Consider the following 23,599-nt stretch of genomic DNA (forward strand, 5'->3'; position numbering starts at 1 on the left):
AAAAGTCCCCTGTTCCTCCGAATACTGTCCTCGGCCTGGCGACAACGGTCCACCAAATCCTCATAGGTCCCATCTCCGCCCACAGCAACCATACGATGAATGTCAGGGTTCAAACCCTGAAGGAAATGATCAAAATTCGCCATAGAACTATCAGCAATATGAGGACAAAAGGGTAGCAGATCAAAGAACTTCTGCTGGTACTCCTCGATCGTCATCGTCCCCTGTCGCAAACTCAACAACTCACTGGCTTTCTCCTGACGAAGAGCTGGAGGAAAATAAAATCTCTGATAAGCAGTACGAAACTCCACCCAAGTAGCTGCACCTCTAGCTGCTATGAACGGTGCGGAAGTAGATCTCCACCACTTCCTCGCTCTGCCCTCAAGCATAAAGGCAAGAATCTCCATCCTATCCTCAGCCGTGCAACGGAACTCTTGGAAGCACTGCTCCATCCTCTCCATCCAATCCTCCGCCTCTTCAGCTGTCTCACCACCCGTCAAAGGCTAAGGGCTAACTTCCTTAAATCTACGCATTCTTACTCGCCTGCGCTCCTTGGGTTGTCCCCGACATCTACGATCGTCCGGATCACCCCAACGACCACCGTCTACGCTACCGTGACTCTCGTCGTAATCTGCCATCTGTTACATAAGAACAGATAATTACTTAATCCGCTTTACGATATTCCCAGTGCAATGCGTCGCTCTGATACCAAAAATGTAGTGACCCAACCCGGATCTACTACCTAATCAGAGTTATAGTAAAAGCGCATGCAATCAAAGCTTAAAGCGTAAAATGCGGATAATTAAAATACAACAAATCCAATCGGCAGAATACAACCGACGCTATCACAAGTGTATAAATACTATTATACAACCAAATCGAAGGTTCAGGGTAAATAAATCCCTACCCTCTAAAACCTCGCACTCTCCAAAGCTCAATCCTGCTGAGAGTCGCCTGGACCGTTCAGCCTCAAACCTGCCCCACCACAAGGTACACAATACCCAAACACAGGGGCGTGAGCTAGAATGCTCAATACGAAGCAATGATATAAATACAAATATGCACACACAGTTGGTTTAAAACCCAAGTGAAAACACTTGCTCATGGCGCCGGGAATATACAGTACCGGCTAGAGAGCTACTCCGCGGGGTACTCGTATACTCCATATCAGGGCTGAGCCAACCCCATCCTGACCCAAATCCAAAACAGGATACAAGTCTCATACGGAAACTGTCATACCTGACTCGAGTCCAAAATAAGATCATTGTTCCCTATGGAGACTGTCAATGACTCACATCTCTCCGGATGCAGTCACACGTAAAATCATGTATGTGCTAAGACGGTAAAACATGCTAAAACATGATAAAACATATAGCACATACTCATGCAACATATAAAAAAATATATCATGTCGGCTATCTCGGTCAGTACTTACGTACCTCTAACACTGCTGGTCAAACCTAGCTCTGCTGGTCTAGACTCCAAGCTTACTAGCTACTACAATGCAAATATCCATGCATCAACAATTAAGATCTAAAAGCCTTAACTAAGCTATTTCATACTCCTAATTATTTTTAGGACTCCAAAGCTATACCTGCGTCCGTCGTTAGCCCTTTGCTGACGATAGCCTCAAAACTAGGCCGTAGCTCCGCGACGACATCTAGATCACTAAGCCACTTCCGGATTTCCCGTAAGATGCCTAGATCTCCCTAGATCTGAGTTAGAAGGCTTAGGAATTGAGAGAGAAGAGAGGAAATTGGTGTGAGAAAATGAATTCTCAGACCCTCTATTTATAGGCAACGTTCGGAGCCTTCGAACCTGGTTCTGATCGTCGGAACTCGATCGGAACCTCCAATCGCACCTTTGGAGCGTCAGATCGCTCAATATTACGTCAGCCATGATGTCACCTTGCTGACGTAAGCAATGACGTGTGCCCTGGTCCAGATCGGATCTTCCGATCTTTCCGACGGAGCGTTCGATCTCGATCGGAGCCTCCGATCCTAGCACGGAGCTTCCGATCCATTTCGGATCGTCCGAACTCCTCTTCGGAACAATTCAATTAATTTGAGTGTTCTGAATCCATTTCTGAAGTCCGTTATCCCAACAGGAACTTACTTAATCATGTTTTACTTAATCTAAACATGATCACATGATTAATTACTCATTAATCACTAATTTAGAAATGCGGGTTACTATAGCCTGACTCGGTGGTGTGATAGGGTTAGAAATTGAGATTTGGGTGTTTTCCAATGGCGGCGAATTACCGGCAAGGGGTAGGGGGGAAATGACGGCCATGGACAAGGGAGTAAAACCCTGGGAGGAATTAGGAAATGTTGCAGCCATGGCAGAGTAATCGGCCGAAGAAGATGAAGAAATCCGGCGAGATGGCTTGGAGATTTTCGATCTGAAATTCAGGCCAGTTGGCGCATGGATCTGTGAAATTGATTTGTGAGTTTTCTTCATTTGGACAAGGGGGTTATAGATCGGGTCTTGGATCAGAAAAGTATGATCGGAGCTGGCCGGCAAATCGGAAAAACCAGGAGCTGGCGCTATGAACAGTACCTGCGCGTCTTCAATTGAAAAGCCCGATGGATTCAGAGCAGATGATTAAAATGAAAATAGTGGAACTTGAAGAGGGAGAATGAGTCGCAGGGACATGGGGTGCCGCCCAGAATAAGAAGAACTCCGTCTGCGCTGCTGTGTCAAAGATCCATGGCGCATCTGAGAGCGCGTGCGAACAGATAGGAAAGGAGAATGAGTCGCAGGGACATGGGGTGCCGCCGAAATCATTACATTCTTTCCCTTATCAGTAGCAACATCAATCACTGGTGATTGTACAGGGGCTGGGATAACCAAGTCCTGGCCCTGACCATCAGCAAGAACATCAGATTGTGGTGTAGCAAAAGTCACCACCTCTATCTGTCTAGACTCATCTGCACCAACTATACTGTGAGACCATAGAAGAACCAGCGTCTGAACCCGCCAACGAAGATAATCAACAAGAATCTAGAATCGGGCAAGGGGAAAACCACAGTAAACGCCCCACAAGATCGAACCCATTGAAAATCAAGGCAAGCCAGGAATGGTAAGAACATGAACTCCAGAGATTCCGGAAAGATACCGGAGAGCTGTACCTGCAAATAAAAATAAATATCTACATATATCTAAATCTAGAATGACCTAGACAAAAATGGGGAACAAACAAAGAAAAAGAAACCCCAAGAGAAACGGCTATAAGTGAGCATGAGGCTCTATGAAAACCTAGATCTAAGGTAGGGAAGCCCGGAATAATCGGAACGGGCCAAGGCAAAAATGTGAGTGGGTAAGTGAGTACCAGACTCCAACAAACACTGCCTATGATCATGGGCATGCCGCGCCAGCACATCCGCAACCGAATTCCCTTCCCTATAGATATGAGATAAATGAACCGGCCTATTCCTCACCAAAACACGCGTCCTCAACACAATGTGGTCCAAATCCCAACGACACCTCCGAGATCGTAAAATTTGAATGGCCATCTGGGAATCTGTCTCAATCCAAAGGGGAAAAAGGCTAAGGTCAGAACAGAAAAGGATACCCCTCCAAACCGCCCAAAGCTCTGCACGGACATTGGACCCCAATCCTATGAACTCACTAAAAAATGCCAATATCCGCCCAGAAGAATCCCTGACAACACCTCCCACAGAAGACTCACCCGGGTTCTTTCTCGAACATCCATCATGTTAGAACCTAATGGGGGGGGGGGATTTTGGTTCTATTGGCAACTTTAGCAATTTAAAGCGATTATGCAAGTACGCAAGCAAAAGACTTAAGCAATCAAATAATAAGTGCGGTAAATAAATGCGTAATGTAAATAAAGCAGTAAAACGGATAAGAGATGTTTATGGAAGTTCGACGATAAATCGTCTACGTCTCCCCTTCTTGGTTAAGTCGATTAACCAAGGATCCACTAGCACTTCGAATGTCTTGGCCTTGATGGCTCCAAGGATAGCCTTACAACTTGACAAGATCACCGCGCCGATACAACTCAACACTCTTGGCCTTAAGGGCTCCAAGGATAGCCTCAACACTCGTAAAATACACTTGGCTTCACACACAAGTGTTTACAAAACCGAGCAACCAACTCACAAACAAACAACCCTCGATTTTACAACCCCGTATACAACTCGATATGTGAATATATTTTGAACACTCAAAAGGGGCTACAAATTTCTCAACAAATGGCTTGAATAATGCTTGAGAGGATTGAGAGACTTGAAGATGTTGGGATGTGTTGAATGGCCTCGGAATGCCTCCTTTTATAGCTGAAAATTCGGCATCGATCGGAACTTTCGATCCCTGCATCGGAGCTTCCGAAATTTGAATTCTGAGACACGCGGGTGTACTGGATCGGAATGTCCGATCCACTTCGGAGCTTCCGATCGGCGCAATAAATGTGTTGTCGAGCAAAAGTCTTCCAGACAAGATTATCAGGCAGCCGTTCAAGATCGGAACATCCGATCACGTTTGGTGCTTTCGATCTGCTTCACTTCGTTGCCTCCGATCTGCTTCCGAACAATATAATATTCTTTGAAAATGATCGGGCCTTCCGATCATAGATCGGAGCTTCCGAACTTGTTCTTCGTAGCTTCCTTTCTTCATTCCGAACAATATAAAACTCCCTGAAATAGATCGGAGCTTCCGAATCCTGATCGGAGCTTCCGATCTACCCTTAGCTTCCGAAGACGCTTCTGATCATGATCTGAGGTTCCGATCTCCAATCGGAGCTTCCGATCTCGTAGCATTATACTTCTTCGAATTTTGTTTCTGATCTTGAGTATGAATTTAGTCTTAATTCATCTTGAAAATTTTAACTCTGTAATAAGCTCAATGTAAATATTAGTAACATTTTAACCTAGTTTTGTTAATCATCAAAACATAGAGAAATAAGACTTGTTAATGCAATAAAAATATTAATCTCATAATTCGAGATTTATATGCGTTTAAGGCGTAACAATCTCCCCCTTTTTGATGATCACAAAACTTGGTTAAAAAAACAGGAGATAAAATATACGATAATCATAAACAATTTTTATAAGCAACGGATAAACAAATTTTATCAGATAAACAAATTTTATCCCAATTAATATAACAAATTTTATCCCAATTAATATTTTAACCATTAATTCTCCCCCTTTTTGATAAGCAAAAAGTAATGAAACATAGAATTAAAAAAAATACGCAACAATTTCATTACAATAATAATTTTTAGTACAAAACAAGAGAAAAAATACAAATAAAAATAAAATAAAAATCTAAGAGTCATCATCATGCTGCGGAGGAGGATAGCGAGCGGCGAAGTCATCAAATCGAGTCTCCAGAGAGGCAACTCTAGCAGTCAACTCGGTAAAATGAGTGTGCATACTCGTCTCAATGCGATGAAGAGTCTCGAAGAGTCGGTCACTAGGAAATTGGTTTATTGGTGTAGGAGGAACCTCAGGAGCCTGGAAAGGAAGATCACCAATGGTAGATGCAAAGGCCTCAAAACTGGAAGAGGATGGAATATCAGTGTTGGGCGGACCAATCGGAAAACCTTTGGTTTGGATAGAGTGAGGAAGAGAGGAAAAGTCTCGATGAAAATCAGAAATAGGAGAAAATCTAGAAAAAGCTCGTCTAGGATCATCAACCCATCCAGAATACACAGGATTCAAAGATAAATCCATCCTGATAATAGACTGATGGTTGATGATATGACTCGACTGGATTTAAAGAGAAGGGATCCCCTCAAAATCAATATCAAAACGACTCAAAATCCGGTTAATAAACCGGGCAAAAGGAAAGGAAACCTTTTTAGCCGTCGTTGCCGTGTGATGCATAGTCTGCATAACAAGGCGCGGAATGTTAAAAGGTCGAGAGGAGATGATATGAAAAAGGATATACAAATCCAGATATTTGCAAGTGGAGAGGTCTCCACTGCGGGGAACTATGGATGTGGTAATGAGTTTTTTAATGATTTGGAAATCAGGACAAAGACTCTTGAGATGGATTCGATCGTCAGCAGCAGTGGCTTGTCGACCGAGAATAGTAGTAAGAAAGAGATTACGATCAAAGTTTGGATCATGGATAATAATAGGGCGACTAGAACTCGCTTGATCGCGACGGCGTTTGACAGGAATTTTTATAGGTTGGAATCGGATGAAATAGAGAAAAGAGAAGAAATTTAGGTGTAAGAAATCGGACTGAGCGATCTGATATTTATAGGGGTTGGAACGATCGGAAGCTCCGATCCTAATCGGTCGTTCCGATCATGCGGTCCACTGAGGTAAGGCCACGTGTCGATCGGAAGCTCCGAACAAGCTTCGGACGTTCCGATCCTGAGGCGGTAATTAAAGATAAGGCGGTGAAAAGTAATTTGAAAAGACGGATCAGATGGGGATCGGACTTTCCGATCGTGATCGGTGGTTCCGATCCTCATCTTAGAGGGAAAATTTACCGCGCAACTTGAAAAGTGGCGGGATACAGATCGGAAGTTCCGATCTGTATCGGTGGTTCCGATCTGGATCGGTGGTTCCAATCTGCCTTAGGAAGAAAGCATGATTTCGACTCTTTAAAATTTATTTTATTTGACATTTAAGCAAATAATTCACATAAAAATGTGAGCTTCTTAATTTTGAATAAATATAATTGATTTGTATTATCCAAAATTAATTTTCTCGAATTTAATATTAAGCTTCCCCTTAATATGACATTAAATTTATTTTATGCCTACAAGTGATTACAACTCAATCATGCCAAGTTCACCACGGAAACGAATAAAAGTATTTTCATCTAGTGGTTTTGTAAAAATATCGGCAATTTGATTTGACGTGTCAACATATTGAAGTTAAACTTCATTTCGTTCGATGTGGTCATGAATAAAATGATGATGAATGCCAATATGTTTGGTGCGCGAATGTTGAATCGGATTCTTTGTTAGACATATGGCGCTAGTGTTGTCACAGAAAATAGGGATTTTTGAAAAAGAGACGCCATAGTCGAGCAATTGATGTTTCATCCAAAGAATTTGCGCACAACAACTACCGGCAGCCATATATTCGGCTTCGTTCGTTGACAACGCAACACAATTTTGTTTCTTTGAAAACCAAGAAACTAAACAGTTTCCTAAAAATAAACAAGTTCCACTAGTGCTTTTACGGTCCACCTTATATCCACCAAAGTCGGCATCACAATATGCTTTTAAATCAAAGAATGAATTTTTCGAATACCACAAGCCGAGATTTGGAGTATTTGAAAGATATTTGAAAATGCGTTTTAAGGCGAACAAATGTGATTCCTTTGGACATGATTGAAATCGTGCACACAAGCAAACACTAAACATAATGTCCGGTCTACTAGCAGTAGCATAAAGTAAGGAGCCAATCATACTACGAAAGGAAGATTGATCTACAGTTTTACCATTTTCATCCTTGTCGAGTCTGATTGCTGTGCTCATCGTTGTAGATGATGATTTGGTGTTCTCTATTCCAAACTTCTTTAGATCTCCTTGATGTATTTGCTTTGGTTCACAAAGAACCCATCCTTGCACTGTTTGATTTGTAATCCGAGGAAATAGTTAAGTTCCCCCATCATACTGATCTCGAAGTGTTCCTGCATCAACTTAGAGAAATCTTGATAAAGAGTTTCGTCAGTAGAACCAAAAATTATATCATCAACATAAATTTTCACAATCAAAAGATCATTTTTGACATTCTTGGTAAATAAGGTAATGTCGATCTTTCCTCTTGAAAAACCATTTGAAAGCAAGAAAGTAGATAGTTTATCATACCAAGCTCGAGGAGCTTGTTTCAAACCATACAATGCTTTGTTTACTCTAAACACATGATCAGGCAAAGAAAGATCAACAAAGCCATCAGGTTGCTCAATATAAACCTCTTCTTTCAATTCACCATTAAGAAAGGCACTTTTGACATCCATTTGAAATAACTTAAAATTTCTAGAGCACGCAAAAGCAAGTAGCATACGAATAGATTCTAGTCTAGCAACAGGCGCATAAGTTTCATCATAATCTATGCTTTCTTCTTCACTATATCCTTTAGCAACAAGCCTAGCTTTATTTCTAGTGATAGTGCCATGCTCGTCAAGTTTATTCCTAAACACCCATTTAGTACCAATGATAGATCTATCATGCGGCCTAGGAACAAGAAACCAAACATCATTGCGTTTAAACTCATTCAACTCATCTTGCATCGCAATTATCCATGCATCATCTAACAAAGCATCATCTATGCATTTAGGTTCAACATGCGAAACAAAGGCAAGATGATTACAAATATTATTAAGAGAAGAACGAGTGGCTACTCCCTTCGAAGGACTTCCGATGATAAGATCCATTGGGTGATCTTTGTGAAGCATCCAATCCTTTGGAAATGGTGTTTCCTCAACGGAAACATCTATATCATTTAGGCTTGAGGAAGCCAACTCTTCTTCGAGTAATTCTACATCATCAATGTTAGTGCGAACAATAGTAGACATAGATTCATCAAAAATAACATGCATAGATTCTTCAACAAGTAAAGTGCGTTTATTAAAAACTCTAAAGGCCTTACTTGAGGTAGAATATCCGAGAAAGATACCTTTGTCGGATTTGACATCAAATTTGCCAAGGTTGTCCTTACCATTGTTATGTATGTAGCATTTGGAACCGAAAGCTCGAAAGTAAAAAATGTTAGGCTTTCTCCCTCTCCATAATTCATATGGATTTTTCTTGAGAATTGGCCTTATTGATACGCGATTGATAATGTAACAGGCAGTGTTCATTGCTTCAGCCCAAAAATATTTTGGTAGAGAATGCTCACATATCATGGTCCTCGCAATCTCCACAAGTGTCCTATTTTTCCTCTCAACGACCCCGTTTTGTTGAGGAGTCCTAGGACAAGAAAAATTATGACCGATGCCTTTCTCTTCACAAAAGTTTGAAAAGCTCTCATTTTGAAATTCAGTTCCGTGGTCACTACGGATCTGCTTTATTGAAAGATTTTTCTCATTCTCAACACGTTTCACAAAAGTTTTAAAATAATCAAAGGCATCATTTTTGTGGGCTAAAAACAATATCCACATGAATCGTGAGAAATCATCCACAATGACAAATGCATAAAGCTTCCCTCCTAGGCTAGCATTCCTCGAGGGACCACATAGATCTAGGTGAAGAAGTTCAAGGGGCATAGAAGTTGATATAAAATTTTTGCTTTTAAAAAATTCCCTTGTATGTTTGCCAAGTTGACATGCATCACAAATAGAATCTAATTTTAAATTGAGTTTTGGCATACCAACAACTAAATCAAGTTTAAAAAGTTTTTCTATGGTACTAGGACCAACATGACCTAGTCGTCTATGCCAAAGAATGTTGTCATCAACATTCAAGGATACAAGGCTTTTAATATTTGATAAAAATAAATTATTTAAAGAAACCATGTAAACATTTTCACTTCTATATCCTTTGAAATTTATGGATTTGTCAGTCGTGAGTGATATAGTGCAGTGTTGGGGAGTGAATTTGACTTCATAACCTCTATCGCACAATTGACTTATTCTTAGTAGATTATGCTTAAGCCCTTTCACTAGGAGTACATCATCAATCAAGCAAGATTCAGATATACCTATTGAGCTGATTCCTTCAACGATTCCTTTTCTGTTGTCTCTAAAGGTTACAGTTCCCTTCTCCTTTGGTTTGACTGATTGAAGTAGCTCCTTGTTCCCCGTCATATGTCTAGAACATCCACTATCTAGATACCATATGCTAGGGAGAACAATTTTCCTATTTCCCTACAAGAAGAGATTTTGGTACCCTTTAGTTCTTTTGGGTCCACAGTGTTAGAAAAGAAAAATACAAAACAGATTTCCAAGAGTTCAGTCTCTCATAGCGACATCATCGCCACTTTCTAAGAGTGCTCCCAGTAGTAGGTAGGGCTTTGCCTCTTTAAAAACCTATTTTCTTGGACAGAGCAGCGTTCATCAGGAAGACCAGTCGCATCAAGGCAATTTAAACTGGTCTATGATGAACTCCCTTAGATCATGATCTCATAATGCCAACTGATGAGTTGTTAAGTACTCTTAGGCCTCCATTTCATATAGCTCTTTTTATCATATTGATATTTTAAAGATCTACACTTATGTCTAGCATGTCCTATTTTACAACAGTAAGAACATGCAAGGGGTGATATAATTTTTGCTTTAGCAATTAGACTAGTGAAATCTATAGATTTTTTACCATACCATATTCCACCTTTATCAAAACTACATTTTTGCATGATTAGTAAATTATTCAAGTTATTACTACTTACATTGAATTTATCAAAAGATTTCTCTAAGTGAGCTATGTCATCCTTTAATCTTAGGTTTTCATGCTCCTTAGTTTCTAATTCATGTTTGAGCTTTCTATTTTCTTTTCTAAGAGATTTAGCCATATCAAACATATTTTTATATGCATGTAGTAGTTCTTCATAGGAAGGTACCTCATCATCATCGTCGGAGACGATTTCATCACTTTTAGCCATGAGACAGATGTTGGCTTCCTCCTCGTCATCATCGCAATCGCTCCAAGTGGCTAGAAATGCTTTCTTCTTTTCCTTGTCAACTTTCTTCTTAAGAAGACACTCATTTGCACAGTGGCCTTGTTGTTGACAGTTGTAGCAAGTAACTTCCTTATCTGGCTTCTTTTGGAATTTTTTCCTCGCATGAATCGTTTGAACTTTCTTGTGAAGAGCGCCAATATCCGTAGTTTATGCCACTGAAAAGAGGAGGACGATTTGTTGATTGCCCTTGAGCATAGTCGCTCGCTAGATTTGCCATAGAGCCTTTTTGAAAATATTTTGTAAAAAAGGTGGCTCTGATACCACTTGTTAGAACCTAATGGGGGGGGATTTAGGTTCTATTGGCAACTTTAGCAATTTAAAGCGATTATGCAAGTACGCAAGTGGAAGACTTAAGCAATCAAATAATAAGTGCGGTAAATAAATGCGTAATGTAAATAAAGCAGTAAAACGGATAAGAGATGTTTATGGAAGTTCGACGATAAATCGTCTACGCCTCCCCTTCTTGGTTAAGTCGATTAACCAAGGATCCACTAGCACTTCGAACGTCTTGGCCTTGATGGCTCCAAGGATAGCCTTACAACTTGACACGATCACCGCGCCGATACAACTCAACACTCTTGGCCTTAAGGGCTCCAAGGATAGCCTCAACACTCGTAAAATACACTTGGCTTCACAAACAACCGAGCAACCAACTCATAAACAAACAACCCTCGATTTTACAACCCCGTATACAACTCGATATGTGAATATATTTTGAACACTCAAAAGGGGCTACAAATTTTTCAACAAATGGCTTGAATAATGCTTGAGAGGATTGAGAGACTTGAAGATGTTGGGATGTGTTGAATGACCTTGGAATGCCTCCTTTTATAGCTGAAAATTCGGCATCGATCGGAACTTCCGATCCCTGCATCAGAGCTTCCGAAATTTGAATTCTGAGACACGTGGGTGTACTTGATCAGAACATCCGATCCACTTCGGAGCTTCCGATCGGTGCAATAAATGTGTTGTCTAGCAAAAGTCTTCCGGACAAGATTATCAGGCGGCCGTTCAAGATCGGAACGTCCGATCACGTTCGGTGCTTCCGATCTGCTTCACTTCGTTGCCTCCGATCTTCTTCCGAACAATATAATATTCTTAGAAAATGATCGGACCTTTCGATCATAGATCGGAGCTTCGGAACTTGTTCTTTGTAGCTTCCATTCTTCATTTCGAACAATATAAAACTCCCTGAAATAGATCGGAGCTTCCGAATCCTGATCAGAGCTTCCGATCTACCCTTAGCTTTCGAAGACGCTTCTGATCATGATCGGAGGTTCCGATCTCCAATCGGAGCTTTCGATCTCGTAGCATTATACTTCTTCAAATTTTGTTTCTGATCTTGAGTATGAATTTAGTCTTAATTCATCTTGAAAATTTTAACTCTGTAATAAGTTCAATGTAAATATTAGTAACATTTTAACCTAGTTTTGTTAATCATCAAAACATAGAGAAAGAAGACTTGTTAATGCATTAAAAATATTAATCTCATAATTCGAGATTTATATGCGTTTAAGGCGTAACACATCAACATTAAGCTTAAAGAACCAAGGCGGCGGCCGCAACCAATGGACAATGGCAGTCTTGTGTGTCCGTTGGAGGCCAACCGAGATGCCCATCATACGCATAGCCTGTATAGCCCCCAGCCAGAGGTGGGGCTTGATGGTGGCTGCAGAATGGGCAAGTCTCAAATACGACAAGATCTTGAATTTGACCGTCTCCACAGAAGAGGGTAAGTGACGTTGCTTAGAATCATTGCGTGCGGTCCAAAGGAACCAAAGCACGACGAAAGGAATGAACTCCTTCACATTACCCCCAGGAGACCACTCGCGACCCCTCTTCCAGGAACTGAGAAACAAACGGAAGTCCTCAGTGATGGGGATGCGAACACGAAAGACAGCCCCAAAGAAATGCCACACATAACGGGCGATGGGACCGTCAATGAAAATGTGTGTGAGCGTCTTCGACATCTCACAACACTGAAATCTGGACGCTAGTAAAAAACCGCACTGCTGAAGCACCTCATCCACAGGCAGCCACCGATGCCAAAATCTCCACAGAAAAAAGGACATGGTGGGCCTCATCCAACGCCCCCAGCAAGGGGTCAAAATGTCTGATACCAGGCCTCTCGGACGGACCTGCTCCCACGCAGATCTCACGGAAAAAGCACCATCAATGCTGTGGATCCAAATAGCCACATCCGGATCATCCACCAAAACAATAATCTGTGCGATCTCCTCCTCCACCGAGGGAGAAACAACAACACAGAGAAGATCAAAATCCCATGCTCCCTCCGAAAGAAAGCTAGAAACACACACTCTCCTATCCCCTCTGGCATCATATCTGCTCGACAGAGGGGTATCACCCAACCAGGTATCATCCAAAAAAGAAATATCCCCATAGCCGATTCTCCATCGGTTGCCAGGCTCCGCACAAGGCCAAACCTGGAACATACGACGCCAAGTCGGAGAAATAGCACCACGGGAAGTGACACAAATGGGGCTCTCAGTCCAAAAATACTTCCTGATGAGGAATCTCGCCCAGAGAGAGGAGCCCTATCGGAATCTGAACCATAGCTTCATGGAGAAGCTATCCACTATGTCTTTCAACCTACGAAAACAAAGGCCCCCTTCTTTCACCGGGAGACAAGCACGAGACCAACGAGCCCAGTGCCGCTTCTTCTCCAAGGGTCTAGAACCCCAGAGGAAAGCATTAAAGATGAGCTCCAATATCTCCATGACATCCAAAGGAGGCTGAATCACCTGGCAGAGATAGATCGGGATCGAAAGGAGCACGATACTGATCAGGGTCATCATGCTCCAAGGTGCGAGGGATCGATTCTCCCAACCCTCCAGCTTTTTCCGAACCGACTGCAAAAGGGGCTCAAACAACGAGCACTTTCGGTTCCCACGAAAAAGCAGAACTCCAAGGTATCTCAAAGGTAGCTGGCCCTCCGCAAACCCTGTGATGCGCAGCAATGAGAACGGCGACGATCAGTACAACGCGGGGGAAAAATCATGGCACTCTTGGCAACATTCACCAACTGGCCCGAGCAGTTCTCATAATGAGCCAAGAAATCTTTGAGGCGCTGCATACCCCGAGACCCCCTATTGGCAAAAATAATGACATCATCAGCATAAGCCAGATGGGAGATCATCATATCACACCCAGAGTGGTACCTCAGAGAAGCGTTCTGAAGGAACAACCGATCCAGACCGTGAGACAGGTAATCCACTGCAATAATGAAGAGAAGGGGGGGCAAAGGATCCCCCTGTCTCAAACCCCTCGTAGAACCAAAAAAACCAGCGGGAGTACCATTGACATTGACCGAGAACTTGCTAAAAGAGATGAAAGCCCTCACCATCCTCACAACCTGCTCGGAGAAGCCGAACTGCCTAAGGGCATCCAAGAGAAAAGACCATTGGACTCTGTCATAGGACTTAGCTATGTCCAACATCAGGATGACGTTGCCACCACGGGCAGGAGATTGAGACTGTGAGTGAGCTCCTGAGCGAGAAGGATATTTTTAGAGATCATCCGACCCGGCACAAAGCCACTCTGACTCTGAGAAATAAGACCCCCAACCACTGACCTCAGCCGAGATTACAACAGCTTCAAGATGATCTTATTCGTGACATTACACAAGATGATGGGATGGAAATCCGTCCAAGCATGAGAACCCTCAACTTTGGGAACCAAAGTGATCGTGGTGGCAGTGATGCCCTGGGGCAAAGGGGAACCCTGAAAAAATTCAAGGACAGCGTCCATAACGTCCTGCTGCACAAAATCCCAACAGTGCTGAAAAAATACGGAAGAGTACCCATCAGGGCCAGCCACACTATCCCTTGGGATGGAGAAAACAATGGAGCAAAACTCCTCCAAAGTGAGGGTGGCCGCAATGCAGATGTTCTCCGTATCCGAGATCACCGGGGAAAAACCAGAAAAATCTGGGATATCCAGGACAAAAGGATCCTCGGTGAGGAGGCGCTGGAAGTAGGCAGCCCCGGACTGCTGGATAAGTGCCAGGGAGGTAAAGCAGGTCCCATCCTCCCAAATGCGGAAGATCTTGTTAGTCACACGCTTCTTCTTCACCATATTGTGGAAGAGCTTCGTATTCCTCTCCCCATCCTCAAGCCAATTACAAGCAGCTTTCTGCTTCCAAAAGTCCGCCTCCATGGCAGTGATTCGAACCAGATCCTCATTGCATTTGGACAAAAGATTCCAGTAGTGCTCCGAGGGGTCCGCTTCACAGGCAGCCTCAGAAAGTCTAACAGACTTCTCCGCCTCAGTAATCTTATCAAAAATGTTCCCAAAAACATCCCGGTTCCACCACTTAAGGTGGCCCTTCAGACGCTTCAGCTTCGCAAAAAGCTTCGGCATTCCGTGCAGATGACAGGGCGTGTTCCAATTCAGCCTTACGATCTGAAGGAACCCGGGATGACGAATCCACATACTCTGGATCTGAAAAGAACTCGGTCCCCAAGCAAAGACAGGAGCAGAAACCAAAATTGGACAATGGTCCGAGACAGTGCGGACAAGGTGTTCAACCCTAATAGAGTTGAAATGATCACCCCAATCCACATATACAAAAACTCTGTCTAAACGCTTCCAAATGGTCTTATTCGTCCAAGTGAACGAAGAGCCCTCAAAACCAGCGTCAACCAGGGCAGACTCCAGAACAAAACTATTGAACTCATCAATAGGGAGCTGCCTCCCACCAGATGAGCCAAGACATTCAGAGGCATCCCTCACGACATTAAAATCCCCCCCAACAAGCCAAAGACCACTATCGGGCTTAACCTGCAGCAAATAATCCTACAAGTCGCGCCGTCCAATGTAGTCACACTTGGCATAGACAAAAGAACAAAAGACATCAACCGGCAGAAAGGGAGCCGACACACTGAGATGGAGGAATTGAGTGTGATAAAAAAAACACTCGGCCTTCACATCCTCAGCCAAAAAAACCCAGATATTATCATAGAGATTCGACAGAACTCTCTGAAAACCAAGACGACGCGTCATATAACGCTGATCAAGAGCAATCATCGGCTCCAAGATGGCCAAAATCTTGATACGCTTCTCCTTCACCAAGGCATGAAGCCTCTCTTGGGACTCAGAGCTCCTGAGTCCCCTAATGTTCCAGATGAGACAATTCATGAGGAAAAATTAGGTTGAGACCCCTTCTTCTTCCTCGGCCCCGTAAGGGCCTGCAGGACTTTCTACCTCTGAGAAGTCTTTCTTTTGAGCGGATCAGACATATCAATGTCCCGCTCATCCCTACCAAGTTCCCTCACATCACACGAATCAGAACCATAACAAGATCCCGAGTCATCCTCACAACTAGTGTCAACCCTCACCGGGCCAAACTCCTGGCAGAGGCGGCCCTGCTGAGAAATGAGTCCTTAGATGAACAAGGAGGAAGTCTTACCAGGAGTCCCGGGATTCAAAGGAATTGATTGACTGCTATGATTCAGAACACAGGCAACAGGTTCCGCAGAAGCAGAAACCAGAACGCCATGCGGAGATCCCAGATCCTCCGCACAATCCACAAAAGATGTACCCTCATCTTCCTCCCCTTGAGGAGGCCAAGGGAATCCTGGACAAATGTCAAACCCATCCTTTGGAATAGGTACAGACTGGTTAATATGAACTGATAGGGGAATTTGGACTGACTGGGGAGCAGGGGCACTATCTCTCTCCACTGAGAGGACCTGGCTCGGATCCAGACTTTCATCCGGATCAGACATATCAATGACCCAAGTGCCTGGCCCCGTGCCAAAAGGCTCAGGACCCAGCAGGGCCCCAGAGGTTCTCTCTTCCTGAGACTGAGATGCGGAACCCCCTTTCGCAATATTACCTTTCCCAACATTTGGGTTCGGCTAGAGATGTAAATGAACCGAACTGTTCGCGAGCTATTCGAAGCTCGGCTCGTAAAAAAGCTCGTTCGGGCTCGTTCGTTAAGCTTATCGAGCCAAACCCGAGCTTTATTTTGAGCTCGGACAATTTAAATAGCCGAGCTTGAGCTTAAGGATGTTCGAATCGTTAGCTCGCGAACATTTTCTTTAATAGGCTCGGAAGCTCGAGCTCGAGCTCGGCTCGTTTAGGTGGCTCGTTAGCTCGGGCTCGGGCTTGGCTCGTTTAATGGCTCGTTAGCTCAGCTCGTTTAATGGCTCGTAGCTCGGGCTCGGGCTTGGCTCGTTTAGTGGCTCTTTGGCTCGGGCTCGGGCTTGGCTCTTTTAGTGGCTTGTCAGCTCGGGCTTGAGCTCGGCTCGTTTTGTGGCTCGCCAGATTGAGCTCGGGTTCTCGATCGGGCTCGGCTCATTTTGTTAGCCAATGAAAGTATACTAATTTATATAGTTTCTCGAACTCGGTCGATTTAGTAATTTATATGCTCATTGAATAAATTTAAATTTATAATATTAAAATTTAAATTAAATATTTATTGAAAAAAAATCTTGTTTTTTTTAAATAATAAAATTTTGATTTTACTTAAAAACTCAAATACGTTATACGTACAAAAGAAAGATTTTTTTTAAATAATAAAATTTTGATTTTACTTAAAAACTCAAATACGTTATACGTACAAAACCTTTCTTTTTATGTCAACTAATATTAATGAAAAATTTTTATTTGAAATTTTATCTAAAATATAGATATGATATAATAATTTTATCTAAATCTATTGATATGATATAATAATTTTATTTGATTTTAAAATATTATTGTAAAAAATATTAATATTATTTTAGATAACGCTTAAATGTATATGATAATTTTGTGAGGTTAAAAATAACTATTTTTTTTTAAAAAAGTGATAATATATTGTTGAATCCGATATTTTGGTGATAACAAACAACAACTCATTGTATAGGAATGTGCTGCCAACCATTGTATTTCAGGAATCTACTACAACTTCTACCGGAAGCTTGTCAACCGCCTCTGCTCTCGACCGGCTGAAGTCACAAGCCTATCGACTGGCTATCAAAACCAGCAGAGGATAAATCTATCTACCAGAAGCTTGTCAACCGCCTTTGTCTCTCGACCGGTTGAAGTCACAAGCTTATCGACTGGTTATTCAAACCAGCAGAGGACAAATATCTCTACAGGTAGAATGCCAACTGCTTTTCAGGATATCTCAAGACAAGTACCTGTGACAAGATGTTCTTTGCAAGATCTTTTATTAAAAGCAGAACCGGCGTGTCAGAAGATATGTTGACTCCTGCAATCAAGACAACAGGTTGCACCAAAATGGCAAAAACACAGAATGACTACAGATAAAGCATTCGACCGTTTATTCCAGTTTTGGACCCTGGAAGTTGTCTGCAGTGTACGATCTTCATGCAGAATCATCAATGCATTTATGAGCATTAAATGTGCATTCAATGCAGCATCAGAACGTTCAAAATAAAGACGTTGATGATTGACCTATATAAAGGGAAGATTGCTCAAGAAGTGACTACAACGAAACAACAAACAAAGAGAGACAAGCAATTCAGAAAAATCTCAATCAACTCAATCACTTGAATAATATCAGAGGTCCTCATCTGATATATTTGAGCACACTTACAAGATCATTCGTTTTGCTGCTCAAATAAACCCTCGCCTACAGTTCACATATCTGATCGTCAAGGATCATCCTAGGGTTTTCAAGCCTCTCGACCGCTCTGCAGTTTGAGAAGTTCAACTCAACTATACTCATTGTTGAAGAGAATTGAAGCTACTCTGAAAGCTTCCACCAGTCTGATAAGAACTGAGAATCTTATCTGTGTAAATCTAGGAGTTTCGGATTAGGCATTGGATAAGTCCTAAGTCTGAAGTGGGTGTATTACAAGACGTTGTAATAACCAAAGTCTTCTAGTGAATTCCTTCCTAAGTGGAAGAAGGGGAGACGTAGAAGGATTAAGCCTTCGAACTTCCATAAATCGTGCCTTAGTCTTTACTGCTATTTATCTTACATTCTGCTCACACATTGCATTATAAACTTTGCATCACTAAAACCTCTGAACTATTTCCGCACTATTTAAGTTGTTCAAACCGTTTTAGAAGTTGAGAAAACAGATTAAGTGAACTAAACCTCACTTGATCATTTTAAAGAAGAAGAAGAAAAGTTTCAGAGTGTATTCACCCCCCTCTACCCTCTGAACCGATCCCAACAAGTGGTATCAGAGCGGGTTCCTTTCTCAACTGCTGATCTGAAGTTTTAAAATCATGACTTCTTTCAACAGAATTCCTATGTTTTCTAAAGAAGAGTATGATGATTGGAAAATTCGCATGCAGGCACATCTTGCAGCATAGGATGATGACATGCTATATGTCATAACAGACGGTCCTATCAAAATTATGAAGGTCAACCCAGCTCTAGCCGATGGTGCAGGACAAATGATTGAGAAACCAAGAGCTGAGTGGACCACTGAGGACAAAAAGAAGGCCAATCTTGACAATGTGGCCCGGGACATCCTATACAAAACACTGGACAAGAATATGTTCAGCAAAATCAAGTCATGTTCCACAGCAAAGGAGATTTGGGAGAAGCTCACTCAGCTATGTGAAGGGAATGACCAGACAAAGGAAAACAAGCTCACTTTGGCCATTCAAAAATATGACAACGCCAAAATGAAGCCAGGGGAAACCATGGCTGAATTTGATGAACGGTTCAGTAGTATCATCTGTGATCTTATTGCTTTAGGTAAAACTTATACTAACCGTGAAATTGCTGTGAAGGTTATGAGAGCTTTACCCAAAGAATGGGAGATCAAGACAGTGGCCATGAGAGAGTCAAAAGACTTAAGCAAGGTTGAACTGCATGATCTCTTTGCAGATCTCAAAGCCTACGAGTTCGAGCTCAACATGAGAACAGAAGATGAACCATCTACTTATCAACCAACCAAGGCCTTAACCTCAACCGTGATATGTCCACCGGTCGAGGAAGCTCCAAAGAGATCAGCTGAGCAAATCAGCAATGAAGCCATGACACTCCTTGTCAAGAAATTTGGTAGATTTATGCGTAAAAACAATTCTAACTTTAAAAATTATCATAAATCGGACCATACAAAGGATGGTCCTACTTGTTTTAACTGTGGCAAGTCAGGCCACTTCATTGCAGACTGCACCAAGCCTAAGAACAATGATCAGAAGCAATTCTCCGAAAGAAGAAGGGGTAAGGAGGATAAAAGGACGTTTAGAAAAGGAAGAGACCAAAGGGTTCTAGTAGCAGACGAAAGCAAAAGCAAGTGGGCCGAGTCTGACTCTGACAACTCCAATACCGGAAGCTCTTCAGATGACAGCGATGATGAAAAAGTGGAATGCCTTATGGCCGACATCGAAGAAGAAGCTGAGGAGGTATTTGACTTTGGCTCACCTGAATTTACTCACAGTGATTTAGTTACTGCTTTACACGAAATGGCTAATGAATACAAAGCATTATCCAAGGAGTTCGAGGAAGTAAAGGCAGAAAGAGCTGACCTAAAAGATAAGTCAAGCAAATCAAGCTGCATGCAGCAAAAAGAGCTTGATGGTCTTAAGGTCAAGCTAAGTCTGCTGGCTACTGAGAACGACACCTTGAAAAGAGTATTCCAAGCTACCTTGATTGAGAATAAAAAACTACTTGAAACCATCAAGGCTTGGAATAAATCTTCTGTAACCATTGACAAGATTCAAGAAATCCAAAGACCGGTACATGATAAAACCGGTCTAGGGTTTGGAACAAATGAACAGTCTATGGAATCCTGTATTCAGTCAAGCCTGGACAAAGGCAATCTTAACAAAATAAGATTTGTCAGGTCCAGCACGATATATGAACACGATAAGTGCAGCTTTGACAAAAATCAGAAAGTATCTAACGAACGAAGCTCTAAGCATAGAGGGCTGGGATATGTGGATCTCCAGACCTCTAATCAAAGAGGAACTTGGATCAAACCAAAACCTAATGAAAGAAGAAAGGGAAACCAATCTAATTTCAAAAGGCCATGGAATGAGTCTAACTACTCTAAGAAAAGATGGTCAAAGGAGAAGCCTTACCAGTACTTTAATTGCAGGCCAGTTCAAAAGAGGTACAGGCTAACTGATGAAAATCAAAAAGGCAAGCAGCACACAGCAACCTCACAAGCACACACATTTACTGCCTATCGACCGCACAGATTTCTGGACACACACACGGGCAAACCTGTAAGGGTGTTCCAGGTGTGGGTCCCGAAAGGGCTAATCCGACCTGGACCCTACTAAATATGGGTACCAAAAGTTTTTCACTCTTTGCAGGTACTAAAAGTCCAAACGAGCGAGAAAACCACTTCTATCAAGGACACTACCTGGTATTTAGATAGCGGTTGCTCACGACACATGACAGGGAATCCAGAACTTCTAACAGAAGTGGTGTTGTGCAAAGGACCAAAGATCAGCTTTGGAGACAACTCCAAAGGTAAAACCGTGGGTAAGGGTAAGATTATCCATGGTAACATCATTATTAAAGATGTGTTACTTGTTGACAAACTATGCTATAATTTGATAAGTATTAGTCAACTATGTGACAATGATCATTCGGTCGAGTTTCACAAACACACTTGCCTCATAAAAAATGACAAAGGTGAGACTATTATGACCGGTGTACGAGACCTAAACACCTACAAGGTAAACTGGTCTTGCTCACATATTTCTTCACCTACTTGTCTTACTGCTCATCATGATAAACAGTGGTTGTGGCATAAGCGGTTAAATCATCTAAATTTTAAGTCCATTCTTAACTTGAGGAAGCATGATTTGGTTTCTGGTCTGCCCGAAGGAGATTTTATAAAAGACAAAGTTTGTCCTGCTTGTCAACTAGGAAAGCAGGTGAGAGCAACCTTTAAAAATAAAGGGTGTATGTCTTCTTCCAAATGTTTAGACTTACTTCACATGGACCTATTTGGTCCTATACCAGTAAGAAGCATAGGGGGAATGAGATATGCTCTTGTTGTTATAGATGACTTTTCTCGATTTACTTGGGTCATCTTTCTCTCTTCAAAAGATCAAACTGCACCTCACCTGATTAAGCTTTTTAAACGCTTGCAAAATGAACAATCTACTGTGATAGATAGAATCAGGAGTGATAGAGGGACTGAATTTTTAAACACCACTCTTATGACTTATCTAGATGATCAGGGAATCAAGCATGAGTTGTCAGCTGCTAGATCCCCACAGCAAAATGGGGTGGCTGAAAGAAGGAACCGTACTTTAAAAGAAGCAGCCAGAACTATGATTGCTGATTCAAATGTTTCTCAAAGGCTTTGGGCAGAAGCAGTTAACACAGCTTGCTATACTCAAAACAGATCTATGATTAATAAACGATTTAACAAAACTCCATATGAGATCTGGAATGGCACAAAACCTGATATTTCATACTTCAAAATTTTTGGGTGCAAATGCTTTATCCACAACAATGGCAAAAACCATTTGACAGCCTTCGATGCCAAAGCAGACGAAGGAACTTTTATTGGTTACTCAGCCGTTAGTAGAGCTTATCGAGTGTTCAATCAAAGATCACTAACGGTCGAGGAAACCATTCATGTTGTTTTTGATGAATCTACTCTTTGTACAGAACAAACTCAAGGGAGCATAAATGATCTGAGTCATAGACTGGAAAGCACAAATCTACAGGAAGAGAGTGACAGTGATCTATATCCTCCAAAGAAGGATGATCCAGTTCCCTCTACCGGGTTTGATCAAACAAGGCCAGAAGTGGATCCACCGGTTGATAACAATCCTCCAGCCAATGATGATCCAGTAAACGAGGACGTTCATCAACCAATTGATGACAACCCTTTAGGGAATTATTTTAGGTGGAACAAAGATCATCCACCTGGGTTGGTCATAGGTGACCCTTCTGCTCCTCGAAAAACACGTGGTCAAATGATTAATGAATTCTTGCATGCAGCTTTCATATCTCAGGTAGAGCCCAAGAAAATAGATGAAGCTCTATCAGATGCCAGCTGGATTGAAGCTATGCAAGAAGAGTTGAATCAATTCACCCGCAACAATGTTTGGCATCTAGTTCCTCGACCGAAAAATCAAAATGTGATTGGAACTAGATGGGTGTTTCGTAACAAGCTCGATGAACATGGCACTGTTGTGCGTAACAAAGCTCGACTTGTTGCTCAAGGATTCAGACAAGAAGAAGGCATAGACTTTGAGGAATCCTTCGCGCCAGTTGCAAGACTAGAAGCAATCCGCATCTTTCTTGCTTATGCAGCCTTCAAGAATTTTAAAGTTTATCAAATGGATGTGAAGTCTGCATTCCTCAATGGTCTACTTCAAGAAGAGGTGTACGTTGAACAACCACCAGGTTTTGTCAATCCTACTCATCCTCAATATATCTATAAACTTGACAAAGCTCTCTATGGATTAAAACAAGCACCGCGTGCTTGGTATGACACATTACTAAAATTTTTACTGGAACATGATTTCCAAATTGGAACGGTCGATAAGACCCTGTTTAAATTTGTAAAAGGTGATCATGTGTTACTAGTACAAATTTATGTTGATGACATTATATTTGGGTCAACTAACCCCAAGTTGTGCTCAAAGTTCTCTAAACTGATGCAAGAGAAGTTTGAAATGAGCATGATGGGCGAGCTAAATTTCTTTCTTGGATTGCAAGTGAAGCAACTTGAAACTGGAATATTTATCAATCAATCCAAGTATGCCAAGGAATTGGTAAAGAAGTTTGGAATGGAACAGTGCTCAACTGTATCTACCCCCATGAGTACATCAATCAAGCTTGATAAAGATGAAGGGGGAATCCCGGTCGAGGTAACAATGTATCGAGGCCTTATTGGCTCATTGCTTTATTTGACTGCCAGTCGACCGGATATCATGTATTCAGTTTGTTTATGTGCTAGATTTCAAGCAGCACCTAAGCAATCTCATTTCATTGCCGCCAAACGAATAATTAAATATATTAAAGGAACTACTAATGTGGGTCTTTGGTATCCCAAAGATTCAAATCTTAATCTTATTGGCTA

This window comes from Henckelia pumila, chromosome 3, assembly GCF_033568475.1.
Source record: "Henckelia pumila isolate YLH828 chromosome 3, ASM3356847v2, whole genome shotgun sequence".
Lineage (NCBI taxonomy): Eukaryota > Viridiplantae > Streptophyta > Magnoliopsida > Lamiales > Gesneriaceae > Henckelia > Henckelia pumila.